Source organism: Carassius auratus, chromosome 27, assembly GCF_003368295.1.
Source record: "Carassius auratus strain Wakin chromosome 27, ASM336829v1, whole genome shotgun sequence".
Classification (NCBI taxonomy): Eukaryota; Metazoa; Chordata; class Actinopteri; order Cypriniformes; family Cyprinidae; genus Carassius; species Carassius auratus.
This window is the reverse complement of record NC_039269.1, coordinates 14,590,266-14,598,699: the sequence shown is the minus strand read 5'-3', so window position 1 is coordinate 14,598,699 and position 8,434 is coordinate 14,590,266.

Here is an 8,434-nt window from a genome sequence, read left to right as displayed (position 1 = left end):
GAATGTGTTAACTTGCTTTCACATCTGAAAACACATTCAAGTTCCTCTGATGTCACTTAGGTCACATGTGCTTTTACCTTTTTTTGCCCCCAATACTAGTATATACAAAATATAAAGAGAGAACCAGTGAAAAGAAAGTGAATATCAGAGTCAGGTTGCTGTGAAAGTGAGGGGAAGATATTTTGAAAGCACTAACCAGAATATACAAATTAAAGTACATTTACATAAGTGTGTAAACAGGACCATTCCTGTCTGTGAGCAGAAATGTCCCAGAATGTGGATTATGGGAGGCACATTGACTTAAGATAAAATTACAGGCTACAATAGCATAGGTGAGGACTGTGTTGAAGGCTGTGCTGCGGTGCTTTATGCACTGTACACATGGTTTAACCTTAATGTTAAAATGTCCTGTGTGAGGCCTGTGGCTTTCATTTGAAGGTTTCCTCTGTCTTTACAGTGGCTTTGAAAAGGTCCCTGCTCTTTAAAGAACTCCCATTGTAAAAATCATCATCATACAGTTCAAGTAAGAGTTTATTTCTTGTCTTTTCCATTGCCCTCTTTTTCATCTGAGCACACAAAGCCAGAAGCGTTATGGAATTTATATCCCTGGCTAATTTTAGGGATGGGTTTCTGACCATAAAACACATCCTCCAATTTGGGGCTATACTGGTCTTCGTCCCTCAGTTTTTTTTCCCTTACTTATCCTCACTCTCTTTCTCCTCTTCAAGTCATTCTGTTTGTCTTCATGACTTTTCCAAGATTTTAGGCTTTGCTACCGCACTCACCAACTTTTTCTCTTCATAATTGGTGTTTTTGGTAACTTGCGCTAAACCATGTGGTCCTCAAAGTTGTTTAAGGGAGAAAATTTTGCACTGAGCATTTAAGAGGTGAACTAAATCCAGTTTTAAAATGGTTTGATACACAAAAGTGAACAAGGTGTTCTCAAGTCAAACATCACAATGTATTAACATTGGACTGCATTAACCCAACAATGTGCAAAATGACTGACAGTTCTCGGTTTTTAAATTTCTTTTTAATTTCGATGGTTTCATGCTTTCTGCAGTGTGCAACCAATAATTTACCACACAAATCACACTGTACTCAGCACAAAACCATCATTTATCATTGCCATGCGTGTTCCTGCAGAGCATTACTGTGATTTTATTCATCTTTAATATCTTTATTTTGTGATCTAGAGTTTTAAAATATACTCACTATATAACCTACAATGATTAACATATGTATTAAAACAAATGTAAGGTTTTTAAGCAGTTTTGTAATGTCTGTGCCACTGCTGCTCTTAACTAACAGCATTGAAATAATTTTCAGCTCTCTGTTCGTCCTCCAATATGTGTAAGCTTTTTAGTAACAGTAGTGAGCTATTTTTAATGCTATAATATAATTATCTGTGAAAGAAAGGCAGAAAAGTGCTTTATATTGTTTTTTTAAATTCAGATTTTTATTCAGTCAAAAAGTACATAAACAATGCCAGCAAGCATGTGAGCTGTTATCAAAGGCAAAGGAGGCCGTTTTTGTTATTATGTGAATAAATACTATTTAGTTAATTTAGTGTGTTATTTGTCCAAAAATGACAATAACATTTTTAGAATAATTATTTTTGACAGATTCCTAAATATTTGTGTTTTGTCTTATGACAGCCGGTCTACTAAACTGTATGTTTTCATAGCATTCAGTTGGCACATTTGTTTTAAGGACAATGGACAGAATGTGGAATAGTGTGTTTTTTGTCAGTAAAATTAAAATTAAGAAAATAATCAGATTAATCGAAAAAATAATCGGCCAACTAATCGGTTATCAAAATAATCGTTAGTTGCAGCCCTTGTAACCCACCAATTGAGAACCACTGGTTTAAGTTATGTATGTCTTCATTACTATGTGCAACAACTTGCTTTTATAGGCTTTTTTCCTGTAGTGTGTAAACACATGTGTATTGTGTATATGTGTAAAAACATCTGTGGACTGGGAAAAATGTAAGAGGTCTTTTTTTTCAAACCTAGTTATATACAAAGGCCACAATGTTTGTTCTCAGCTCAATTAAAAACGCTTTTGAATGTGTATTATATTATAGGGCAGCATGTGTTTGGCAAAAAGATATCCTTTCCTTCTACCCTAAAAACGTTAGAGTTTTTGTTGACGACTTTATGGAAACAGACTGAACTGTTTAACAATTGTGACACGTATAAATTTGTTACAGTGCCTAATGCTGCTTTGTAATGGAAGTGTCCTTGATGTGTTTATCTTTAACACAGCTTATCTTATCACCATTTTTACAATGTGCAGGAAAGTGTAGTTTGGTTAATTATGCTTACTAGACTGTAACTCATCTATCAGTATGCCTTAAATACGGTTCTTTAAGACCTTGACAGCTTGACAATGAAATGTGAACTTTTTCCCTTTGTTTCCCCCGTTAACGCTTTAAAGAAGACACCTGCAAGCGGCACAAAACTACCATGATTGCTTCCTGTGAAGTTTCTCTATGTTGTTGTTGTACGTTTTCAGGTCAGATAATTACCCGCTCGACAACACAAGCTCTATTTTCAGTTGTCTGTAGTATTCTTTCAATTAGATCTGTTTTGCCTAGTCCCTGAGTGGCCATGACAGTCCTTTCAAACTTGATCGACTCTCTTTCTGCTGGAGTTCTTCAGCAGTTCCCTTCTCTTCAGCTTCTGTCTGCATGGGTTTTTGAAGCCATTAATCGTTCCTGCCTGCAAATTGTGAACCCCTGTAGATAATTACAGTAATTAAACCAATTAGGCAGCATATGGAAGGAGAGTTAACATGCCCTGAGGACACTGAGGTCTGCTATTCACCCCCTGCATGAGCCTCTGCTGAGGTGGTCCCTGTATCTGGCACTGCTTAAGGAAGGGGCCGGGGAAATTGCTTCAACCCAATTTTGGATTAAAGCAATTTCCTTTTAGCTGAGCCTTGAATACAGTGCTGCAGATGTATGCTGCTAGCCTGCTGCAAGATAGGAATTCAAACAAAGAAGGAGAACTTAAAGACAACCAATAAAAAGATACATGAAACAGCATCATCATTCTGTATTGAAACACTAATGTGTTTTATTTGTCCCCCCACTTATTGATGTTTTCAACATCATTTTTTGTTTATGCTTCCTGCTCTGATAAATGTTTGTTTTATTATATTACTCTACATGATCTTACCATTTCTTATAGAAAGATCGGATCATAGTAAAATGAATCCCTAACCCTAACCCGAAATAGAAATCTAAAAACATAAAATATATAATAACAAATAAAATGTTATTCATCTATAGCACGAAAGCAAATAGAACAACTCATATGAAATTAAAAAATGATACAGCATTTTTTTATTACACGTGTTTGCAGCGTTGAGCAGTGTAGCCAATCACAGACATCTGATCTGATGATTTCTGGAACGGCATTGGCCAAACAAGGGTTTGAACGGCTGAGTTCTTGTGCAGCGCTGAACTTTGCCTGCTCACGAATCCTCTCATTATAACACACAAGTGTAGGCATGAAAGATTCATCGTGCGCATATTCATTGTGTTATAATAACAGAGATTTGTGAGATCTCGATGAACTCAGGTGCAAGCTTTTTAGTGATTATAAAAAGAGAGCGCTGTTTTCTAGCATTCTGCCATGCCAAACCACAGTTAGCTATGTGTCTTTTTTGCTGGCTGCATCTTTATGCCAGTCTTTATTAGTGAGAATAATTCACTAAGCTGATTCCGATTCATTAATGAATTAAACATATGAATATGAGTGAATCATTAAATCATTCTTAACTGTTTGTTCAAAACACAAATTCATTCAGTAAAGAAATGAGCGAGTCATTGGATCCCCTACACAACCGATTCATTCAAAACACTGATTCATTCAAGAACCAAACACCACCATTGTGTGTTTTGTGTGGACGGGCAACAGCTGATTCTGGTTTGGCTTCGTGTGAACCAGAACACACAAACGCACTCGATACACTCCGATAACAAACTGCATGTAATGTTCATGTAATGCTGGGTTCTTGGGGAAGCTGAACACTGTAAACTTTCCCTCACATCCAAAAATGCACTTATTTGGAGACATTCTCAAAATCCTATGCAGCCGCCGCCGATTTCCCGATGAAGCGTGTTGATGTGCGCGGTCTCCCTCTTCTCTAGTCAATTGTGTGTACACGGGTGCGCTTTTCTTCTTCTTCTTCTTCTAGGATTTTATGGCGGTTGGCAGACCAACCGGGCGCGCTTTTCCAGGAGAAATGTTCATATAAGGACTTCCGTTCTCGTCTACGTCATTAGATCCCATTCGAAAAAAATAAACAATAATACACTGGCTTTCTTATGCTGATATTATGATCTTGATTCTTGCATGTATGGGCCTCGTGAGCTACATTTTTGTGGTGCTGCAACACAGTTGAAGCATGCAAGCCCTCGCAAATGAGTTTTCTTATGTTTCAGTACAAGATTTACTGCAATGAAAACAGTTTAGTTTAATGGTATTAGCCAAGAAACAGGAATGAATGGAAACTAAATCCTTCCTCTGCTTCTTCTCTTCCTGACAGGCATTTGCAAGCACTGGACCAAACCTCTGAGGTGTTCAGCATCAGTAGAAATGACAAGAAATGCCACATGCAGATCATATCTGTGAATCCACCTTTCAGCTTTTTCTTTGGAGCAGATAAAGAATGTGGAAGGTTTTCTCTTTGACGGCAACAAGTGGGGGGTCTCGGAGGATTTGCTGGCGGGTGAGATTATCTTTGTCTGTAGTGTGAGAACAGCAGACAGTGGGAGGGAGTCAACAGTAGTGGGAACCTGCTGAGCTGGTGCTGTGGAGCAGGGATGTGCCTCTACAGCGAATAAACACTGCACAGGAAGAGCAGATCGGGTTTCTTTTGAGTGCCGATGGACTGAAGCTGTAAATGATTGAGATCATGATCAATAATGACTTCTGGCATAATGAAAATATGATACTTCGAACTAATGAGATTTAATTTATGGGTTTGTGATGATTTATTACAGTAAGAGTGTGTTGTTTCACAGCACCAGCACTGGAAATCCCCTATACTGGCACAATGCAAGGATGTTGATGAATTTTAGTGACATAAATTGTTCCATGTTTTAACATGCTCAGAAAAATAGGGCTTGTTGAACAGCTTCTTTGATCGCCATTATAAGCCTATTTGTATTGTCCTCAGATGACTCAAAACTCAAAAACATTTTGGTGGCTTTATCATTAAATATCATCTTGCATGAGTCAAATTTTTGCTCGTGTCACCTGTTATCTGGTTATCAGGGGAAATAGTTTTGTTTTTAAAGATTTTGTTTTTTTAAAAGGACAGAAAATCCTGTCATCATTTATTCACCCTCCTTTTGTTCCAAACCTGTATGACTTTCTTCGGTGCAACATGCAGCAATTTGAGTTTTATTTTTGTTATTTTTTATGTTTTTAGTGCTTACAAGTTGAATCAGTGGTAACCAAAATAGTTTGGTAATCAGCATTCTTCCAAAATATTTTATTTTGTGTCCTGCAGAAGCAAGAAAGTCATATGAGTTTGGAACAACATGAGAGTGAGCAAAAAATGGTGGGATAAATTGTCTATATATATATATATATATATATATATATATATATATATATATATATATATATATATATATATATATTAAAGTCAAATTATTATTATTTTTTTTTATGTGGTCTTTTTAAAATATATTATTTTTTTAATTAGAGGTGGACTGGAGCAAATATTTAGATATTTTGAAAATGTCCCCTGATTTCATCTCTTCTTAAAGGAGTTAACCCTCTGTCCAAGGCCACTGAGTAAAGCGTTCAATCTAGCCTCTCCAGGGCAATAACCACTGACAGCTCATAAAATGGATTATTGCTTTAGTTATGTTATTTATTGTGACAGAGGTATGTAAACTGTATGGAGACAGAGAGGAGAAAAAACACTCAACCAAAGACCTCCAAAGTCAGCAGCCAAAAATAAAATCTGCGGTGTTCAGTGTGTTATTGTGAGCGACGGGATCAAACTGACAAGTCCCACGGGAAAAGGAGTTTTTTCATGAACCGAAGTGAACAAGACATTGCTTTTCGTTTTTTATTTTTTAATGGGAAAGACTTTGAGAACTCTTTTAAAAGGAAAGAGCAAGTAGCTTGAAATCATTCAAACAATATTCATTTAGCATAACAATATATAAATATTCAATTTACATGAAATACGATTATGACTGGTCGACCACAAATTGATTTCATAATTATTTTTACTATTTGTTATACAATGAAAAACTTTGCAATGAAATCGCTGAATTTTAAAAGTCATCTTCAGAAAAAGGCCCTTAATTTTCTAATTAACTCTCAAAAGAACAACAATTGAATTTTCACTCATACATCATCAAAAACTGTGCCTTTGTCCAATTTCAGTGTGCTGATGTCATTCTTTCATATACTTCTTAAAACCATTGCAGTGGCTAGTGTTACAATTAATTATTCAATATTCATGATAAATCTGATTACTTAGGAGAGATAATCAGAACACAAAGCATGCAGATGTGATGGAAGTTGTTGAGAAGATCCTGTGGAGTTGTTAGTTATTTATTCAAGATTATATTAGCAAATATCCAAGTGCCCAAAACAAAACCCTGAACACACAAAAACACACAATCCTCTCAGTCAGCGTTCCCTTTATTAACCTCTTTAGTGACTATTTGAGGCTTAGATTTTTTGCCCCAGGGATTTTTGGGAATTCAAATATATTCATACACACACAAACACACACAGACACACACACACACACACTATATTTATTATATATGTGTATATTTTTGGTGGAAATATTAAAAAAGATATTGTGGTAAAATATAAAATAAATGTTAGATGGTAATAATATGTCATTTTTCCATGCTGTGATGAAGCTGAGAAATAGATAGAGCTGGTGTGAAAGAACAGGAAAATCTGTGGGAATAGTAAATGGATAGTTAAATGCAGAATGGAAATTTATGTGCCCACAGAAGTCAGAGACACATGTGCAACCTCAGAGAGGGATAGAAAACCCCCTTTTGACATGGTGCAGTTAGTGTAAATCTTTAGTATTTTCACATATAAAAGTTTGAACCAAATCTCACTTAAATCATGTACTATTTTGTGTGGGAAAACCTCATGAAAATGTGTAAAGTGCGCGTACATTTGATTACCACAAGGTGTCAGACTTTCCTCAAGCTAAATTATTATTTCTTCTGGCTTTGAGCTAATACTACAAAAGCAGCAGACAAGTAGTTTTACTCGTGTATGTTATACCGAGGTAAGCAAGAGATTAAGTTATGTTTGCATTATTTATTCCCTTTTTTATTTTCTTAGAGGCCTTCTTCTATTCACAGTGCCACTGAAAAAAAAAAAAAAAAACACTGACTTGCCCATGTGCCAGAAAATGACTTGACGTGATGTCAGTAGAAAACAATTTGAACAATGTTTGCTTACAGGATTACAGGTTTACAAGAGACAAAGAGAGTGAAAAGAATTTCTTTTTGAAGCCACAAGTTCAGACATGTGTCACTGCAAGCTCTGAGACATGAAAAAAATCAAGTGAGAGTGTAAAAATACAACCCAAGAGACATTTCCTTTCATGATTACACAGAAATGACCAACAGACATTCCTTGTTTAGTTAAATAAAGCTTTCAAAAATACTACTTTTGCAAAAACTTTATCATGTCAGGAAAAACCTGTATATATGGCAAGCTGTTTTAGCTTAAAATACTCCCTGCATTACTCATCATATTTGCATTTTAACTATTAACAATTCGATTAAAGAGCTATACAATGAAATTCTTACTAGTAACAATTCCAATTAGAGAGCTATACAATTACATTTTTAATAGTCATATATTTCCATTGACTTCCATTCATTTTTAATTGCAGAGCTCTACAACTGATTTTTCTTTCTTGTCAGCATTACAATTAGAGAGCTCTCTAATTCAATGTTAACTAGTAACAATTCCAGGAAAAATGCAAATACAGAGCTCTATAATAACATTTTTACTAGTAAAAAAACACATTAAAGATATGTTTAATTGCAGATCTTTGTAATGGAATTCAAGAGCTCTCTAATTTCATTCTAACTAAGAATTGAATTAGAGAGCTCTATAATAATTGTTACTAGTAAGAATTGAATGAGAGAGCTCTATAATAATTGTTACTAGTAAGAATTGAATGAGAGAGCTCTATAATAATTGTTACTAGTAAGAATTGAATTAGAGAGCTCTACAATAATAATTGTTACTAGTAAGAATTGAATGAGAGAGCTCTATAATAATAATTGTTACTAGTAAGAATTGAATGAGAGAGCTCTATAATAATAATTGTTACTAGTAAGAATTGAATTAGAGAGCTCTATAATAATAATTGTTACTAGTAAGAATTGAATTAGAGAGCTCTATAA